At 47.5% G+C, this 20,625-nt stretch overlaps 1 protein-coding gene across 7 annotated transcripts in view; it reads left to right on the top strand.

Annotated features, from left to right (window-relative positions):
* The window catches only part of LOC107216665 (GTP-binding protein Di-Ras2), a 432,275-nt gene that overhangs the window by 333,909 nt on the left and 77,741 nt on the right, over window positions 1-20,625 (top strand). The gene's annotated exons all lie outside the window — the stretch shown is intronic.

Genomic DNA, 20,625 nt, shown 5'->3' with positions numbered 1-20,625 from the left:
ACGAAGGTCACGCAACCAATACTCTAAGAGAGGATATTTTACGGGCTGGCGAATACAACTTTTCAGGATTTTTGTTTGTTATTTGTTTTTTTTTTCGAGTAAATGCAACAAAATCCACGGGATCGACGGCAAATTCAACAGCGTTATAGGATCACAGTCGCGAAGAATCGCGACGAGAGGGGGGCCTCACACGAGGCTACGGAGAGAGCGTCAACGTAGAGCTCTGCGACGAGGGAAACCAAGGCGGTCGTGACTCCCGTTTGGTGGCCGGCAAGCCGTAGCCTCCCCTTACCACGCTGCCGTCACCACGCCACTGTCTAACGATGGGACACCGGAGAACTGGACAGCCAATCAGCGTTCCGCGACAGCGGGAGTCAACGATAGCGATAAGTTAGGCTATAAGAATTTCGTAAGGAGAACACCAATTACATCAGAAGAATTTTTCACGACTAATAGCACCTATGTTCGAAACATGTATGGATTTCAGCTCCGATTAGCGAAGCTCTGCACTTGAGCCCTGGCGACAGCTTGCGATAGTGGTATCGAAGCGTTTGGTAGAAGAAAAGATAATTTGAATTGCTGGGAGGGCATTATGGCGAAGACAGGCGTCGGAGAGTTTTTTGGGGTGTCTGCGAAGCGGTAAGCGCTGTAAATTCTTCGCAAACATATTTCGAGTACGATTTAGATCGGCGCACCGATCAACGGTTGGCCAGTTAATAATTGAGTTAGTGGAGCACTCGAAATCTGTTTGCCGGTCTCCTTGTTTGATGGCCGTAGTCTGAGTTCTCGCGATAACGCGTAGAGTAACATTTGGGTTATGTATGGTATATAGTAAAGTTTTGAGTCAAGTACACTATTGTTTCAAATTGAGTGCAGCCAAATTCCGCTGTACGGGGTCCCGTCGAGTCAGCTTAGGTGAAAGTGTCACCTCTCGTGTAGGTCGCATATCGTCATGCGTGAGCGCTCGGTCTAGCACAGCAATTTGTGAATCTGGGGTAATTGCGAGTATGGATTGGGTTCGGATGCGTCGCGATAAGCGTCATAAGATCACCGTTGAGAAACGAGTAATTACGAATAATTATTAGATGTGTGATTAGCGCGTCGACTAAAGTTTTGTTTTAGTTATTGCTCTGGTGGATGATTATTGTAGTTTGGCGATTAACGCTGTATTTCGTAGAAGACGATCGCGGTCAGCGCGTCGAGTGAGATTTTGGTTTTAGTTTTTGTCTAGTGGTTTATTTTTAAGTAGGCGATTAGCGCTGTATATAGTAGAGGACGATTACGGTTAGCGCTTCAGGTAAGATTTTGTTTTTGGTTTTTGGTTTATTGTTTACTATCAAGGAGACGACTAGCACACGTAGGTCTAAGTTTCCTTATAGAGTTCATTTTTTTCCGGGTAGTTATATAAGGGGGGTTCCGGCTCAAACTGACTTACCGACCGAATATAGTGCTGCAGGACGCACCTCGCCTATAGTCGTTTTGTTACCGGCCCAAGCTAACATACAAGATGTCTGACTGACATGCAAGATGGCGAACGAGATGAAGGGGCACGTAGTCGGTGTGTTACTGACCTAACCTAACCTAACATAACCTTTTTTTTTTTTTTTTTTTTAGCGGTGAAGAAGAAATTTTCAAAAGACATCCGGATGTTCTTGGATGTCGTCGGATAGTGCCGGATTCTTACCGGCTAAAACCCCTCCGCCGCTCCTCACCCAGGACAGGGCGGACCCGCTCTCGCATTACTGTACTTCGTCCCTGTGGCTGGCCGATCTCTTGGCCTCTCTCTCCCGCTTACCTTGACGTGACATTGACCATCTCGGCCAGACTGTCGCGCCTCGGTCAGCTTTCCCTTTCCTCCACTCTTCTAGTTTCAGTTGTGACTACTGTCGGCACGAAATTCGCTGATGTCTGTGTTCCGGCGACCTTGTCCGTAGTCACACTTCGCACTACACTTAACACTACACTACGTTCATTGGCTTCGCACTAATTGTCCTGCTAAATTGTCTACCTGCCCGTGTCACTAGTCTTCTGTCCTGAGCTTCCTGCACACACTTTGAGTCTCCCTGCGCACTGCTAGCCTTTTCTGCAGAGCATGTTGCTGGAAGTGCTCACGTGGCCCCAAGTTAGCTCCTGCACACTTGCCTGCGACGTCTGCGTCCTGGCCAGCCGCCAGTCCGAGCAGGTGGCCTCTTCATCCACCGTGGATCGGTAGTGCGGGAACATCCTCGCATGCTCGTCCCAGCTGACGCACTGGCAACTGGCGGTGAAAACCACACCGTCGAGGAACACAACGTCTGGCCCCGGCGGTTGCATGTTCACTGGACTGCACGAGTTCGTCAGCTTCTGTTGGCCTCCGTACCTTCGCTTCAGGTACAAGATAGCCCGGTTGTTGCCTACGTAGTTTACGTCCCCGTAGGTCATCCGGACCCTTGCACCCTCGCTACCCAGCATTGTTGTTTTGACCGCAGGCGGTCCTCTCCCGATTTCCTCGTCGGCGTGCCTGGCCGCCAGACCCACGATCCTGACCTGTTCCACACTTATGTCGCTGGCTATAGGCTCGGTCGCACCGTCCCTGAGGTTGCCCGCGCTCCTGAAGCATACGGCGTGCCTGTATGCCAGGTCACAACCGCACGCCGTGAATCACGAAGGCGTACCCGGATTGGGTCTCCTGCTTGGTCGTTCCCCCCTCCTGTCCCTTTCGGCCTCCTCCTTGTCTCGGAGTACTTGTCTGATGTAGTCAGCCACCGCGTTCCACTGTTCCGCCCCTCTGAACATGGCGCGCACTATTTCCCGGATATTCATGGTTGGTCCGGTCGCGCTCCACATTTCTTCCTTCGGTGCCACCCATGCCGGGCATACGAACCACGTCTGTTTCGCGTTGTCCGCAGCGGCTTCGCAGTGGTGGCACCGTGGTGTCGTTTCCTTGCCTATTCGATGGAGATATGCATCGAAGCACCCGTGCCCCGTCAGGCCTTGGGTCAGGTGAAACTCCATCTGGCCGTGTCTCCGGTCAATCCAGGGTACTACCGAGGGTATTGCCTCCCTCGTCCATGCCCTCTTCTCCTCTTCGCCCAATTTCTTGTCCCATTCCTCGGTTGTCTCAACCCGCTCCTCCCGTCTCAGTCTGACCCTAGCAGCCTTGCTACGGGCCCTGCTTCTCGCTTCCGCCTCCGCGATTCTTTTTCGCTCGGCCGCCATCAGGTGCAACGGGATCAGGCCCGCCAGCAACATAGCGGCCGGCGTCGAAACCGTGCGGTATGCAGACACAACTCGCAGTGCGCTGGCCCTTCCCGAAGCCTCCAGTCTGCTCCTGTTTCTCGCCACGCTTAGGGCGTCGGCCTACACCGGGGCTTCTCTGGCTCTCATGCATTCTCGACGGAGTTGAGCGATTTTGTCCGTCCACCAGTGAGCTGCAGTCCTGCCACGCAGGGGCCTCCTTCTTGGCATTCCCGCATCGCATGCCCTGGTGATGACGCCCATGAGTGCGTCCACTTCTGTTTTATCGGCCCCGGTCGGGCCTCGCCCGTGTTTCCGCTTTTCATCCCCGACGTAGGGTGTCATGGCAGCCTTGTCCAGTTTCCTGACGACCCATCCCTTGTCGACCCGCTGTCTGCCGCTTCCGTCCTTCACCCATATTCTCCCGCACGGCGCCCACTCCATGTGGATGTAGCGGTGGTCGCTCAGGCTCTCTTCTGCAAGGATCCTCCATCCTCGTATCTCAGCGGCCACTCCGGGGTTGCCAACCGTGATATCGATGATCGACTTCGCGCCGGTGGCTTCCCTGCTCCGGTTTGGGGCGTCTCCCATGTTTGTGGGCCAGAGGTCAAGTCTGGCCAGGAACTCAGCAACGATCTCGCCTCTCTCGTCCCATCTATCGGATCCCCATAGCGGTGACGTCGCGTTGAAGTCGCCTGCTATGAGGATTCTACTCCCCGCCGCCCTGACTGCCTCGTCGAGGCCGTCCAGCTGCATGTCCAAGGCTTGCGTCGAGGTGTTGCACGAGAAGTAGCAGCTGAAGACACTCGTGCTGCTCACTCTCACCCACACGAAAACTTCACCTCTCCCACCCAGCATCAGGCTGCTGATCAGGTTTTACGTCCCTAGGATGGCCGCGTCCCCCCTTGTGTCCACTAGCCAGTTACCTTTCCTCCCCGCCCTGCTAGGCTCGGATACCAGCAGTATACTGGCCCCCATGGCCGCAACAGTTTGGGTAGGCAAGTCTTGGGTGGCCTGGCTGCTGTTCAGGTTTATCTGGAGTATGCCCACTCCAGGCACCGCCCCGGGACCCTTGTTTGCACTTATGCCTGGCATTACGCCCACGCTGCCCCGAGTCTCCTCCTGAACTCCACCTCCCGATTGCTAGGGGAGAGAAGTGCCAGTTCCAGATCCACGGTTCCCCCTTTCTTTGGTGTGTGGGCTTCGAGGGCCGCCTCCCGGTTGAACTTTAGTTTAGCCTTTGCCAGCTCTTCCTTAAACACACGGCACTTTTCACTGCCTGCGAAGTGGTCGTCCCTCCAGCTCTGATTTTGGCAGGGCGCGCATTTAGGGCTGCTCTCGCAGTCTTTTTCCATGTGCCCCTGCCTGCCACACCTCCGGCAGTTGCTGGAGCAATCGATCCCCTTGCAGTCCGCGCGCTGATGTCCGTAGCCCTGGCAGCGGAAACATCTGTCCCCCATTATCCTTTCACGGATCCTGCAGACTGTCCAGCCGACCTTGACCTTACCCGCCGCTAGGAGTTTTCGCGGCACTCTCTGCGGCAGTCGGATTAGCGCCACCTGGGTACCGCTATATCCCTTCCGCGTTCTGATGCCCTCCCTCGGCTCGGCCCGTAGGAGTGAGGCTTCCAGGGCCTCGGTGACCTCATCTAGGTCTCTAATCTCCACCGTGAAGGTGGGTTCCAGGGCTGAGACCTTGGCACCTTGGCCCAGCACATCAGCCACCGCGTCCCTGAGGGACTGAACCCCGGAGCTACCCTTTTTCAACTCCACCAGGACGTCTCCGCCCCTGGTCCTTTTCACTGTAGCCACCTGGGCCCCAGCTTTTTCTGGGTCCACCTTTCCCTTGATTTGCTTTAGGATCCCAGCGTAACTGGCCCCCTCTCCTTCCGTCCTGATGAGGACCGCGTCCGGCCTCACCGTCCTTCTCCTGCCGACCTTCAGGAGTCCCTGCTGGCTCCCCTGCTGCTATTTTCTCAGCTGGTGGTGCTGTGATTTCGCAGCCCCTCTGTTTCTCGTGGGTCGGACCCTCTTATCCACCCCCGTCCATTCCACAGTGGGTTTGGCTGCCTGAGCCTCCCTTTCTACCTCCTGGTATGCCTCCGGGCACTGCCTCTTCTCCACGGCCCCCGCACACGGGGAAGTCAGCTTTCTTTTGCTGCTTATATTTATATTTATTGGGGATCCGGCTACCGGGCCGTCCGCAGTCCGGGCTGCTTCTTGTTGGCCGTCATTCCTCGCACCTCTACCTCCTTCGGTCTACGTGGCCATTGCCACTAACCCACCAAGAGCGCCAGTGCTCGGCCTGCCCAACTCCGCATTAAACCACGCCCAGTTCCGCTCTACCCTCTTCATCACCAGGTCCGCCTTGGCTATAGAGTCCTTGGGCTCCACGTGGGCATTTTTGTGCTCCTGTATGAACTGAAGCATCCCCGCGATGATTTTTTCCAGGGTGTCGATCGCTCGGCTACCCATCTCCTCTTCCGGTGTTGTTGCTGTTGCTGCTGCTGTTTGCAGCCGTGGGACCTTTTGAGCCGCCCTGCCCAGGTCCAGGGTCATAGCAACCCCCCAGAGCGGTCCGCTTCTGGTGCTATCTCCATCCTTCCTAGCCTGGGTGATCGCTCTCGTTGGCTTGGGCGCCCTCTCCTGTGCTCCCGGCGTCGGTAGCTCCAGATCGATGAGTACCGGTGATGTCCCACTTGCCGGCACTGACACTACTTCCATCCCCTGGTTTTCCAGGTCACCCGTCGGTGTTGACGGGTGTGATCGGCGGATGTCACACCTCCTCGCGAAGGGATCCACCTCGAACTCCTCAAACTCCATTGCGTCATGATTTGTTTGTTTTGTTGTTTGAAACGATCCATATTTGCGTATTTGAATTTTGACGACGGTTCGGCCATCATGACAGCTGCACCTCGGTGCAGCATCTATCCCTGCCGGAAAAAGCCCTAATCCTATACTCGCATGGAAGCTGCTATCAGCTTATCGGTTGGTCGACCCTATCCATGCGATCCTCCCTACCCCCCTACTTCTTTAGGGTCTTCCGTCCGGGGATTCCCCCGTCAATCTGAGTCAGGGTAGGCCGCCATTCGGGTGAGACCTTGCCGGATGTACCCTACCGGCTTCGGGAATGAGGGAATACTGATCAGGTCACCCTCCATGCGTGCGCCCGAGGCCCTAGATTCAACCCCCTGATTGGCTCTAGCCAGCTGCGGAAAGCGGTTCTCCCACTTCGGGCCTGTGGTTTCCTAGGAAGCCACGGCCCGGTGAAGGTACTGACATTTTCCGAAGCCCCGGTGGGTCGGTTTACTACTCCTACCTCTCAGGGGAATATCCTCAGGGGCCCCGACCACATCCCATGCACTCATCACCCGTTTGTGTCACCATTCACATACCCAGGCCCTGGAGGCTGGGCCGGCTGTTCTTAATGGACGCTCCTCTAGAATCACTTCCGCCCTGGGATTTTGGAGTCCCGTGGTGCAGGGTCCTCAAAATTCATCGCGGCCATCAAGCCCCTACACCACGACAAGGTGACAGCCGACGTGGACGAACCTAACCTTACCTAACCCAACCTATCCTATCCTAACCCAACCCGACCAATGTAAACAACAAGATGGCGGGGCAAGATGGCAGACATGATATCGGAGCAGGTTGCTAACCCAGCCTAACCCAGCCCAGCCTAACGCATGTAAACAACAACATGGCGGGCAGGATTGCAACGCAGGATGACGATGCAGGATGACGGGGCGGTATTGCAAAATGGTCAGCGGAATATACCGTTTCAAAAATAATATTTTTGAAATACTTCGAATACATTCTTTTGTGCTAGTTGACCGGATGGCGACACCGCAATCAGATGGGCCGGGAATGTTGATGATGATTCGTAAACTTTCACTTTCAAGAATTTATTGTGGGGGGAGAGTGTGGTTGGTTGGTATATAAATCGTGACCTCATTCAACACGTTATATTGTTCTCATAATTTTCCTATTGTGAACTTCAGTATCCATAGTACGTCAAATTTATGAAATCTACATCGAACGTGATGGATCTAAATAGAATCAGCCTCGACTGTCGCCTGGAACCGCTACCCACTAAGAGAATGTCAGATCTGGAGGTTGGGGAGGAGTACAGCGTGAGGGGGGTAAGACGTGTAAATACTAAGTACGGCACGAGTATTCTTCTCGCGCTGAATGAGCAATTCGAAATATTTTTACCCCCCCGAATCGTAAGTCTCATGGAAAATGATGTCGTGCGATTCAATGGGATGCAGAATACGATAATCGAGGGCATTCTACGAATGAAATATCAAGGGGGCGAATACAACAAATTTGAATTTTTGTATGACAAATGAGCATAGTCGGCAAAAGCATAACAAAAAGCACTGTTCCAGCTTGCAATATGGAGATGATCATGGACATTCAAAGATTCGTTGCCCCCGACGATAAATTTATACCCAAGGAACTTTGCATCATAACCATAAACTCATCGGGTTTGAGTCGCATTCTCTTCAAACCACCGTACGCTTGGGCAGATCTACCAGCTGAACACAAAGCTACTAACGCTTGGCTAACACGCAATTTTCACGGAATACCATGGAATGCGGGAATCGAACCTTATGCTGAGGTGCAGAAAATTGTAACAAAGGCTGTTAAATATGCATGCTATATATATGTCAAAGGTGAGGAGAAAAAACGGTGGCTGACGAAAATCCTTGACGGGGCAAAACAAGTAATGAACATGGAAGATTTACACATTTCACCACCATCACTGGAAAAACTGAAACATATGGAAGAGGCGGGTTGGTGCTGTGATTATTATGAAAACATTTCAACGGGATACAACTGCGCCTTCGAAAATGGTCAGCGGTTGAAAAAGTAGTATGTTGAGGAGTGCACGGAGTCTTTCTCGCGAAATCGTTCTGTCTATTCAACAAAACAAAAAATGTAAATATCATGCGTAGGAAAAAATATGAACATAATTTATTGTAGTTATATATGTTGTGATGTGGTATTTCGTACCGCATTACATGGTTTAACTATCGCACTTCCCTACGTACGGAATATCGCTAAAAATACCGAAAGCACGTCTGAGGCCAATACTCCAGAATGAACCACTCGTTATCTTTAAGTGAAATTGTTTTTATTAGGCTAATTCTATTATATTTTCTAATTTTGTAACGCTCTACGAGAACCGACTCCGTGACTTCCGCTTCAAGATACTAGGACACTTTCTGACAGGGGTCACGTACCAGCTCAACACCGGCGACCACCGACTACAGCCGAACGAATACCGCTGAAACCACTCCCGATGGATGCCTATCTAAGTTGTGAACAGGGTCGTGCGTGATGCACAAACAGTACCTCCAACTATTTGAGACTTATCGCCAGGAGCCGAACCACGAATCGACGCTTCTCCGCTCGGATGCATCGCCAGATGGCGTACAGGGCTGTGCGTCAAAAACACAATAAAGCCTCCTGTCGACGATACTTATCAGCCTAGAGCTGAACCGACCATGTCATCTACTGACTCGTTGTCTATCAAAAAAAGAGACGGTTATCTCTTCATAAACCGTCCCATCGAAGAGCTGTGGCGTGGAATACGCTAGACTATGCTGACGACGTGGATCTGGTAAATATAGTGTGCGGATCCGGGTCAAGGGCCATCACCACCAGGTTGTTCCAGCATAAGGGCTCCGATGAGCGAGTGCCGGGATGCGGCGCTAACAAAATAGCCACTACGGGGAGTACCAGTAAAGAAAGGAGTGGAGTACAATCGATCGCAAGTCCAAAATATCGGTATCGCAATATTCTCGCACACATCAATATCGCGATACATGAGCGGTACGACTTCCCCTCTCACCAACGATACAGCACAGCTGATGGAAACATATTCGACCACCGCCGACGTGCCGATACCTCAATACCTGTCAGCGAGGAAGAAGAAAAACAAGTGGCGGGGGGTTATCGCCGCCTACCTGTAGACCCGACCTATGCGACCTGCTGGCCCAATCAGAATAACACGAATTTGAAGGAAAATCATGTGACAGCAGCACGACGGAAATCAGGATCGTCGCACGTCTCGACACTCTGCACTCAGTTTTCGCTCTCGAAAGACGTGCTCTCGAAGTATCTAGTCATTGTTATCGCTATCCGTAAATTCCGTTTCTCGCTTTATTACCGCATCTTCGGTGCCGATTTTATCTTCTTTTCACGTAAGTGAGGTTCCTTTTCTAATTTGTGAAGCCACGAAAGGGCATAGCCGGATAAGCAGGTCGAATCGGCCCCCGCTGAATTTTTTGTCGGTACTTCGGGGATCAATTTGGACCCAAATGAAAATAATTCTGTGAAAATTTCAGCTATTAATCTTAAACGGTTTCCGAGTAATTGAAAAAAAAACCTATTTTTTAGTATTTATTTTTTTTTAATAGTAAAATTAAAAATTTTTTTTTGCTGATTTTTTTTAAATACTTACGAGTAAAAGCTGTGAAAAATTTTTTTTTTTATGATTTCTAGACTAATAGCCGATTTTTAAACTAAAAAACAAAATTACAATTATTTTTTTTTATGCCCATTTTAAAACATGCAATCACCAAATTTGGACAGAATACGTCTTTTATACCCCTCTGTACTCAGGAATTTTTTCAATTTTTTTGGTTTGGTGCAACGTCATGAAAAAAAATTAAAAACCAATTTTTTGTTAATTATTTTATATTTCAACTGCTTAGAACACTACTTACAACTGATTATAAAATGTATTTATTCATAAAAATATTCATCAAAAACGTAAGTGGTCATCAAAATATTTGTTAATATTTTCGTCAATCTTCATCACTGTCTTCATTAATAACTACACAGCGCCCGGTATTATTGAAAATGCGACTTAAAATTTCTGCTGGTCTTACAATTCTCGATAAATATCTAGCATGTGATAGGTAATAAATAATAGCTGCTACATGCGAACAACAACCAACTGTACGCCGACCGTTGGCACAATCACAGCAATATCGAGAAATTCCGTTAACTCCATTTTTGCCACGATGATACTCAATGAAGCAGCGATATGTTTTTGCATTAATATGCCGAGATCTTACTTGAAATCTAAGAATGTTTTCAGCCGATCTTACGTACTGAAGGCTTATATTATTATCTTCATCCATCATCTCAGCTAAGTATGACACTGCTTGAGAAAGCTGGTATGATCCTGTCAGTAAAATATGCAATTAAGTCGCATTTTCAATAATACCGGGCGCTGTGTAGTTATTAATGAAGACAGTGATGAAGATTGACGAAAATATTAACAAATATTTTGATGACCACTTACGTTTTTGATGAATATTTTTATGAATAAATACATTTTATAATTAGTTGTAAGTAGTGTTCTAAGCAGTTGAAATATAAAATAATTAACAAAAAATTGGTTTTTAATTTTTTTCATGACGTTGCACCAAACCAAAAAAATTGAAAAAATTCCTGAGTACAGAGGGGTATAAGAGACGTATTCTGTCCAAATTTGGTGATTGCATGTTTTAAAATAGGCATAAAAAAAAATAATTGTAATTTTGTTTTTTAGTTTAAAAATCGGCTATTAGTATAGAAATCATAAAAAAAAATTTTTTTCACAGCTTTTACTCGTAAGTATTTAAAAAAAAATCAGAAAAAAAAAATTTTTGATTTTACTATTAAAAAAAAAATAAATACTAAAAAATAGGTTTTTTTTCAATTACTCGGAAACCGTTTAAGATTAATAGCTGAAATTTTCACTGAATTATTTTCATTTGGGTCCAAATTGATCCCTGAAGTACCGACAAAAAATTCAGCGGGGGCCGATTCGACCTGCTTATCCGGATATGCCCTTACTTGCAATATGTCGTATCTTTGTCAGCAGTATGGCAATGGGGGTTCTACTTACAGATTCCTGTTACCGACACTTACTGACATTCTCCCCAGACTCAAGCCCTTTTCCGCGATGACGTCACAGTCTGCCGTACCGATTTGAGGTCAAAACCATGCAACCTTACCGACTGTTGTATCGGTCGACGGTAAAAATTGCACTGCCTTACCAACAATTCTTATCGGTCAAAGGTCAAAATCATGCTGTTTTACCGACAATCTTACCGACCGAAGGTCGAAGTCTTTATGTAGTGCTCGTGTGTCAACGGTCGAGGGTGCAGCGGTGGTGAGAACTTTTTTACCGTCCCGCATTCTTTTTCCACGATAGGACTGCTGATGTGTAACATTAACCACTCCAAATTCCTTGTCCACGGTAGGACTACTGATGTGTAACATCAACCACCCCCACATTCTTCTCCCACCTTATCACCCACGTGACATTCCAAAATTAATAGTCCCGAGAATTCTTTTTTATCCACTCGGATATCGCTGATGTGTAACATCAACCACCTCACATTCCTTTCCCACGTTATCAACCACGCGACATTCCAAAATTAATGGTTCTGAGAATTGTTTTCCACTTACTCGGATGTCGGTTTGATATGAACCACGTGACATTTTTTTGGCTTGTAACTGTCATGTGCACTCAACGATGAATTTTGAACGGGTTCAGTCAAGAACAGAGTGCAAGGTCGACCGATAGCCGCGGTACATTCAGAGCCATGGATCTGCGGTTTTCGGTAACCATCGCACCAAGAATGCTGAAAGGTGCGCGTGCATACACAAGCATACATATTTGATATCGACCACGTGACATTTCTTACCACACACCAAATTTCAAATTATGTGGTGGGGGAACGTTATATAAGTCGAAAGTGAAAACTTCATCGCCAGTCTGAAGCTGTTCTTCTTGCAAATGAAAAGTGTTTTGGAACGACAACGTGAATTGGAGAAACGACCAGAACTGCTCATCAAGAATATTGGAGAAGTAAAACATCTGCTGAAAATCAGATCTGAACTCAATCAACTCACAAGAGATTTTGAGCACATACAACCCGACATGGACTTTTCAAAGATAAACGAAGTCGCTCGCCCGGAGACACTTCTGCCCTTGAAAAAGCTTTCAGACCTCGAAGTATACTTCGAATACCGAGTCAGTGACGTTCGTCGGGTTAAAACGAAATTTGGTGATAAAATCGTTCTGGACTTGGAGGACTCTTTTACGATTTTTCCACCGAACCGACTGACCAAGACCCTCCAAGAAGATGAGGATTTTTACCAGAAGGTGACGACATCCAGTAAGGAGATACGGTTGCATCTACGCTATCTTGGTGGACCGTACGATCAACTTGAATTCGTATACGTATAATCTGAGTATCGCATGCAAATATCCAGTATCTTGTGGGAGTCTCACGTTCAATGAACAAAAAAAAGATTGAAATTATGATATTTTCACATTTATCGTTAAACCATCCTGTATAGCTTTAATCCTACGTACGTTTTGTACCTTGTAATTGTATCTAGAATTTAGTCTTAAAATCTAAGAAAATGCTACTTCGAACACCACCAAGCAACGATGAAGGGTTTCGAGCTGCGTTTGCGTCTTGTAACTGTGATGTGAACTCTACGATGAATTTTGGACGGGTTCAGTCAAGACCAGAGTGCAAGGTCGACCGATAGCTGCGGTAGTATACATTCAGAGCCACGGATCTCCGGTGTTGGGTTACTATCGCTCTAGGAATGAAAAACACAACTCGGTTTGAGTACAACTCGGTCAAGGATGGAGAGCAAGGTTGAATCTTACAATTACATAAGCTTTGTATTGAAAAAAATTCTCTTCAAAGAGCTAAGGTGGAGGTCAAGGTGTAAAATTATTCCATGAATATTCTCTAAAAAACAGTTTTATTGAGTACAATTTTTAGGGTACAGTTGACAATTACTTCACAACGATAGTACAATAATTCAATTTAACAGTATCATAACCGGGATGATATATTCGCCAGGAATGCGGAACCGTTCTTGTAGACGCTTCTGCGCAGTAACACAAATCGTACACCCTCGTCATCCGAACATTATGATGATTTTTAGCCAATTTTGAAGTATCGAAACTTTTTGTGCTGCACAGATTGCGTTGGGTATGATATGACCGTCGGATCTTAGAGACACAGCTGAAGTTTTTTGCAAGGTCTGAAGTGACGGACAGTCAAAGTCCAGCATGTCAATGATTTGAACTTTCGGAACAATTTTAAGGGCGTTGCCTATGCCTTGAAGAGCGCGCGCAAACAGAGACTCACGATTTTCCTTCTCATTTTCTCATTTTTGAAGATAATTAGGTTCTTAGGAGGTCATTTTGAAGGTAAAGGATATATCTGTGTCGCCTTGTTTGCCGAATTTTCGATTTCGCTTTCAGATTTGCGTAAAACGTACTTGAAAGTACGTTATGTTTGAAGTGAAACACAGCGGACAGTGAATTTTTTTTCGCAATTCGGCGAAAAAGGCGACACAGATCTATTCTTTATCTTCAAAATGACTCCCTAAGAACCTAAGTATCTTCAAAAATGAGGAAATGAGAAGGAAAATCACGAAGCATAAAACAGCAAATTTTTCGCGCAAAAGGCGGGCGGCTGCTAGCGCCACGACTGCGTTGACGGGCGACCATGCGAATTACAGGCGAGGAGAGTAGACTCAACACCCCCCACTACAATTCCCCTCCTTCGAATCCTCGTCGCTCGGCACGTGGATAGTGTTCCGCGCTTTTATTTTTTCTTGTGTTTTTCTACAGTGTTTTTTATTATTTCGAATCAGTATTTATTCCCGCGATGGCTAAGAAGAGAGGGAATGTGTCTTTGAAGAAGAAGAAACGACCCGGCATAAAGATTTTGGCTAAATTTCAGGAAAAAATGAGGTAAATCGAATTATTTATATGATTGATGGTGCACCCTCTCTGACTTCGAGATTCAATCACTTGAGTACGAACAATCGCAGGGCTTTAATTTAAGAAGGTACTTTCAAGAGCCGATAGTGCTGTTCATAATAGCAGTATAAATTCATTCTCTAGTTTTTTTATACATACGAAAATATAAACTAGAATGCATTGTGACGTGTGGTACTAGCCCGGTTTGCATTAGTCGCTAAAATATGTCATCAATTTGTTACGTGTTCAGGTTAAATGATCGAAATCGATATTCGGCAATTAGCATGAGTGTTTAGACTTTGTCGATCATAAGGAATATTCTTATTACTTATTGTGACTACCTAAGTATCCAAGGTAAAATTACAATGTACCTGGCAGAATTTTCTATACAAAGTAAATACGGCGCGTACGTATTAGGCCACTAAAATACGCGCGTTTTGTTTTTAGAAATAAACTTGACGTAATTCTGGGGTAATCATACATGCACACATTACTTACAAATCAGCCACCTACAAAACTGTCATCAAATCAGATACTACTGCCAAGTATAATTTATTTAGAAACTAATGATGATTTTGATATACTATAACTAATGATGACAAACAAAAAAAAATTGAAATCAAAATTGAAATTCAAAAAAAAAAAAAAATTTTATAAAAAAAAAAAAAAAATTGGAGTACGTGGTACTTGGCGGGCCCATGTTTATATTGCCATTACAACATTGGTATAACTCGACTTGTATTTTCTTGTGCTTGTTCTAAAACAGCCCGCCTTTTACCACTATCTCCAATTTTTTTTAATACAATAAAAATTATTTTTTTTTTTCAATTTCAATTTTGATTTCAATTTTTTTTTTTCGTCATTATATTAGTTATAGTATATCAAAATCATCATTAGCTTCTAAATAAATTATACTTGGCAGCAGTATCTGATTTGATGACAGTTTTGTAGGTGGCTGTTTTGTGGGTGGCTGTCACATTAATATACTTGGCGAAAGGTTTTTGCAACAGAGGTGCTTTTTGGGGATATCAGTACTTTTTGTGGGATTTCGCTTGAACGTTTAAAAATTTTGCTCGCTCGCTGCGCTCGCTCGATAGATTTTTGGGATACAGAATTAATATTTGAGACGAAAATAAACGGTGGAAAAGCCAAGTTAGAGCTTTCTCATAATTACATGTATCAGCTCCAAGGTCTTCTACACATTACGAATAGGAAGTGGTGCTATTTTATAGTTTGGACGTCAAAGGGATTGATTTTTGATAAAATAAAACGTGACTAAAAATTCTGGACCGAAAAAATGGAGAATAAATGAGCAGATTTCTTTTCCTTTTGTTTGTAACCCGAAATCGCAGATTCTAGACGCGCCCGACAACGCTCAATCCGCGAACCCCCTCAAATCATCGAAGCCCAGATAAGGCCGCGCGTAAGAAACAGTAAATTCACGACCGACAGACGACAAAACACTGTAATCTAAATATATGTACATATGTACATAAATATAATAGCTTTGTATATAGCTTACGTGCAATATTTCTGTGATTTATGTTTAGTTAGTTATATGTATTTGTACGCTATTTGATAGCTTGTAGTTCGACCGAACCGCGTGGAAGGTGTGAGTCGCTTGAAATCAAAGATGAGTTGTGGTGTTGAGTTTATTCTATACTTATTATTTATTTTATTTACATATATACAGTTAATGGATTGGTTGCCAAGTAATGCATGGGGTGGTTTTAGTGGTGAAACAATGTGGTGGAGGTTTCAGTGAAGATGTCGGTCGTCTGGGAGGTTCGGTTACAGTCCTGGGTGGCGGAGTGTATCTGCTCTCTGGTGAGCTGGGAGGCGTTGGAGGACGGCGGTTCTCAGCTGCTTTTATCGGAGACTCCCACTCGCTGTCTGTCGTCTGGGTGGCGATTGTTGCAAAGGAATGCTGCGGCTCAGGAAACGGTGACACGGGAGCTGGGATGCGCCGGTAATAGCTCGGAGAGGTTAAGCGTGCTCGGCGTACATCCCATAAGGAAAGAAGAACTGCCGGTGGTCTCGTCAGTGGTCGTGCGGGAACGTCAATTTGATGTAGAGTCCAAGGGACAGGCGGGTTGGATGCAGTTGTGCTTTGGTGTTCACTGGCCGAAGCCAGATAAAAACGGTCCGTCATACAGTGTCGTGTAGTCAGGTCTGTCGTGGAGTCAGTCGCTGTCGCAGAGTCAGTCGCAGTCGTTGTAGCGTCGATGGGCTGAAACGGCGTCGTTGAAGCGTCAGAGTCAGTTGGGTGCTTTTGAAGAGTTGAACCCGAAGTGCCCTGCCGATCGGTCTGATCGGCCGTCTCTTATTCCAGCCTCGGTGGATCTTTGATAGCGGGAGACCATGTTCGGTGATTACGCAACGCGCTCAGCTGCGTGGGTGGCGTGAGCGGCGTGCGTGACGTCACACTTTCTTCTGGGTCGCGTGATTAGAAAGTGTGCGAGGCTGGTTGCCTCGCGTAAGTTGGAAGGCGCGCGACCGACGTGTTGCGTTCACAACGTTGTTGTGAACATTCCGCCCGCCTCACTATGTGTGCATAGTGATATTGTTGTTACTCTTCTGCAGCAATTGGAAGGAGAACTATCTTGTTGATTGGTCTTGTTAGCGTGGTTGTGGCGGTTTTTATGACGGCAACTCTGACAAGACCATCGTTTCCTGGTAGTGTTTCGATGATTCGTCTCAGCGGCCATTTTGACGGAGGAGTGATTTCGTTTCGGATGAGGCAGAGACGACCCTTTTTTATGTTGTCCTTTGCTTGGAGCCATTTGTTTCTTGGGATGAGGCTTTGGATGTATTCGTGGGACCATCTTGTCCAAAAGTGATCTCGCATCTGGGTGAGTTGTTGCCAGCGGGACAATCGTGATGTTGGCGTGTCCGCAAGCGTTGATTCCGGAAGTGCATTGAGGGGTGCACCGATGAGAAAGTGACCCGGGGTTAAGGCCGATACGTCGTTAGGATCATCAGTCAGTGCACTGAGAGGCCGAGAGTTTAGGCACGCCTCGATTTGTGAGAGGACGGTGCTCATTTCTTCGTATGTGAGCGAGGCGTCTCCGATGACTCGGCGAAGATGAAACTTTGTAGATTTTACGGCAGCTTCCCAGAGCCCGCCAAAGTGTGGAGCTGCTGGTGGGTTAAACCGCCAAGTGATACCCAGTTGAGCGAGTTCCTTTGTGAAGGAGTTGTGTTCGCTCGTTGCAGCTTTGATCAGCTTTTGCAGTTCGGTGTTTGCGCCTACGAAGTTGGTACCTCGGTCGCTGTAGAGCTCGGTGCAGAGTCCTCTTCTTGAGATAAATCGTTTTAAAGCTGCTGTGAAGGCTTGCGTGGAATAGTCGGAAGCGATGTCTAAGTGCACAGCTTTGGTCACCATGCATACGAAGATGACGAAGAAGGCCTTGGTGGTCTTGTGTCCTCGTCCTGGTGAAGTCTTCAAGGCGACTGGTCCTGCGTAGTCAACTCCAGTGAATTGGAACGGTCTTGCTGGAGTTACTCGTGACCGTGGTAAATTTCCCATGAGTTGTTGCGGTGGCTCCGCCCGCCATCGCGTACATGTGACACATTGGCGTATACGTGATTTGATGAGGTTCCGTCCTTGGGGGATCCAGTACCGCTGGCGTAATGTTCCTAGGACGACTTGAACTCCGCCATGTAGTGTCTTCGTGTGCAGGTGATCTATCAACAAGGATGAAAATTTTGAGTCATGTGGCAGGATTATTGGGTGTTTTTCGTCGAGGGAAAGTAATGAATGCTTGAGTCTTCCTCCGACTCGTAAAATGCCTTTGTCATCGAGGTAGGGAGTAAGGGATATTAATGAACTTCCCTTTTTGATGCTGCCGGTTGTAAGGTGTCTGAGTTCTTCCCTCCAATGGTGTTGTTGGATGATTTTTAGCCACGCGATCTCGGCTTGGATGATCTCGGCTGGGGACAGGAGATTTTCGTGATTGTGGTTTTGAGGAAGCCAACGTCTACACCAAGCGGTGATCCTGAGCAGCTTGCTGTAGCTGGAGAATAGACTGAGCATCTCGGGTTCAGTTGGTGGTTCTCTGGCTATTGCTGCATGAACTGTTGACCTCTCTTCTGGAAGGTTGGTGAGATCTGTCTGGAGATTACTCCGTGGAGGTTTCTCATCATTGGAAAGAAACTCTGGTCCCTTCCACCAAAGTTGGTGTGTGAGTAGATCCCGTGGTGAGATCCCTCGTGATGCGCAATCCGCTGGATTGTGCTGACTCGGGATGTGATTCCATTTGGCTTCTGGAAGCAGTGTTTGGATCTCAGCGACTCGGTTTGCTACGTATGTTTTCCATCTTCGTGGAGGTGCCTGGATCCAGCCCAGCGTGACAGTGGAGTCTGTCCACAAGTATGTAGTGATGTTATTCCAGTTGGTCAGCCTGAGTGTGTGGTGAGCCAACTTAGCGAGGAGATGTGCCGCACAAAGTTCCAGTCGAGGAAGTGACACCTGTTTTAGTGGTGCGACCTTACTCTTTGCAGCTATCAATGATGTTTCGCTCCGGCCGTTTTCCTGGAGAGCTCGCAAGTAGAGGACGGCCGCGTAGGCTTGTTCGGAGGCGTCTGAGAACCCATGGAGTTCTATTCTGTTGGTCCGAATTAGCCAGCGAGGAATGCGAATGTTGGAGAGTGTTGTCCATTGGTCGTGAAACTCCCTCCAGTCTTGTGAAATGTGTTGAGGAAGAGGATCATCCCACTTGGCGTTGATCAACCATGTCGACTGAATGGTGATTTTTGCTCGGGTTGTTACGGGTGTGAGCCATCCCAAAGGATCAAAGAGTTGAGCTGCCTGAGATAAAATTGATCGCTTCGTAATAGCCTTGGCGGTGGTTGGTTGGACGGTGAACAGGAAGGTGTCTGATTGCTGGCTCCATTGAAGCCCTAGAGTGGAGTGAGTTTCCTCTGTAGGAGCCCAAGACATGTTGCCCTTTACCAAACGATCTGACTCTGGAATGTGTGTGAGCAGAGTGGAGTCGTTTGACTTCCATTTCTTGAGTGGAAATCCGCCCGCCATGCATATCTCTCGAAGTTCCTTTTGAAGATTGAGCAGTTGCGTTTGATTATCTGCCCCAGTAAGGATGTCGTCAACGTAGATGTCTCGTTGAAGAATAGATGCTCCAAGTGGGAAATTCGCCTGCTCGTCGTGAGCCAGTTGTCGGATGGTTCTGATGGCTAGAAAGGGAGCGCAAGCGAGTCCGTACGTAACGGTGTTGAGTCGATATTCGCGTGGGTCTTGATCTTCCTCAGTTTTCCACAATATTCTTTAGAGGTCTCTGTCATCTGGATGTACGAGAATCTGTCTGTACATTTTCTCGATGTCAGCAGCGATGACAAAGCGATGGGTTCTCCATCTGAGCAAGACGTCAGATAGAGCTGGCAGCAAATTCTCCCCTTTTAGCAGGAAGTGGTTGAGGGAGATTCCTTGGTGAGTTAGGCAGGATCCGTTGAACACTACTCAAAGTGGTGTAGTGGTGCTGGACTCTCGCCATACTCCGTGATGAGGAAGGTAGCAGACGCTGCTCGTCGGCTTGGGTTGTTCTGCCACCTCCATGTGTTTCATGGCTTCGTAGGTGGACATGAACTCGTGGTAATGTTGCTCAAGCCCTTTATTGTGTTTAAAGCGCTTGAAGGTGTAATTGAGACTTCTTTCGGCAGCTCTCCGGGTGTCCGACAAGTCCATTATTCTTGATGAAGTTGGCAGTCGCACGATGTAGCGACCTTCGTGTGTTCGGGAGTGTCCGGTGGCGTATGTCTCTTCACAAATTTGCTCGTCGGGAGTCAAGGAAGGAGGAGCGTTGGGCAGTTCCTCCTGTTCCCAGAACCGTCGAACCATGGATGATAGCGAGTCCCTCGTTGAACAGTGGTGACTCACTGTGGTATTGGTGGATGCGTTTGACGCACTGGTGGTACCTGATAGAATCCATCCGAAGATGGTTTTCTGGGCGATGGGTTGATTTCTGCCCCCCTTCCGGAGACCGGTGTCCATGATTTGAGCATAGATGTCAGCCCCGAGGAGGACGTCGATGGGATCGGAGGCTTCGAAGTCTGGATCTGCTAGATCGAGCCCCTTGATGTGACTCCACTCCCGCCTAGATGCTTCCACGTTCTTGCCGTAGAGGGTCAGTTTGGGGAGAATCAGTGCTGTCGTTACAATGGTGGTGTTCTTGTGACGAGCTGTAACCTTCAGCTCGACTTTCCCCTTTGCTGTTGCGGTTTGGACTCCACCTACTCCGCATATGGAGATTGATGCTTTGGTCCGAGTGATGTGGAGGCGTTGTGCTAGCCTCTCGGTGATCATGCTCGTGTCGGAACCTTGATCGATGAGTGCACGTGCATGGTGCAAGTTGCCGAAACGATCTGCTACCCGGATGCGGGCTGTAGCTAGCAGAACGGACACTCTTGTTGATGGGCGCTGCTTGGCGATGAGGCAATTGGCTGAGGTTGCTGGCTTTGGAGCGGCCAAGGCATCGTGCAGCGTGGTGTGATGTCCCTCCGAGCAAGTTCGGCACGTCTTCTTGGATGGACATTCGTGGTGCTTGTGTTTGCCCAGGCAGTTGATGCAGCAATTGTGTTGCGAAATTATGC

This window comes from Neodiprion lecontei, chromosome 7 (genome assembly GCF_021901455.1).
Source record: "Neodiprion lecontei isolate iyNeoLeco1 chromosome 7, iyNeoLeco1.1, whole genome shotgun sequence".
Taxonomy (NCBI): Eukaryota; Metazoa; Arthropoda; class Insecta; order Hymenoptera; family Diprionidae; genus Neodiprion; species Neodiprion lecontei.
This window is presented reverse-complemented; position numbering and strand designations above follow the sequence as displayed.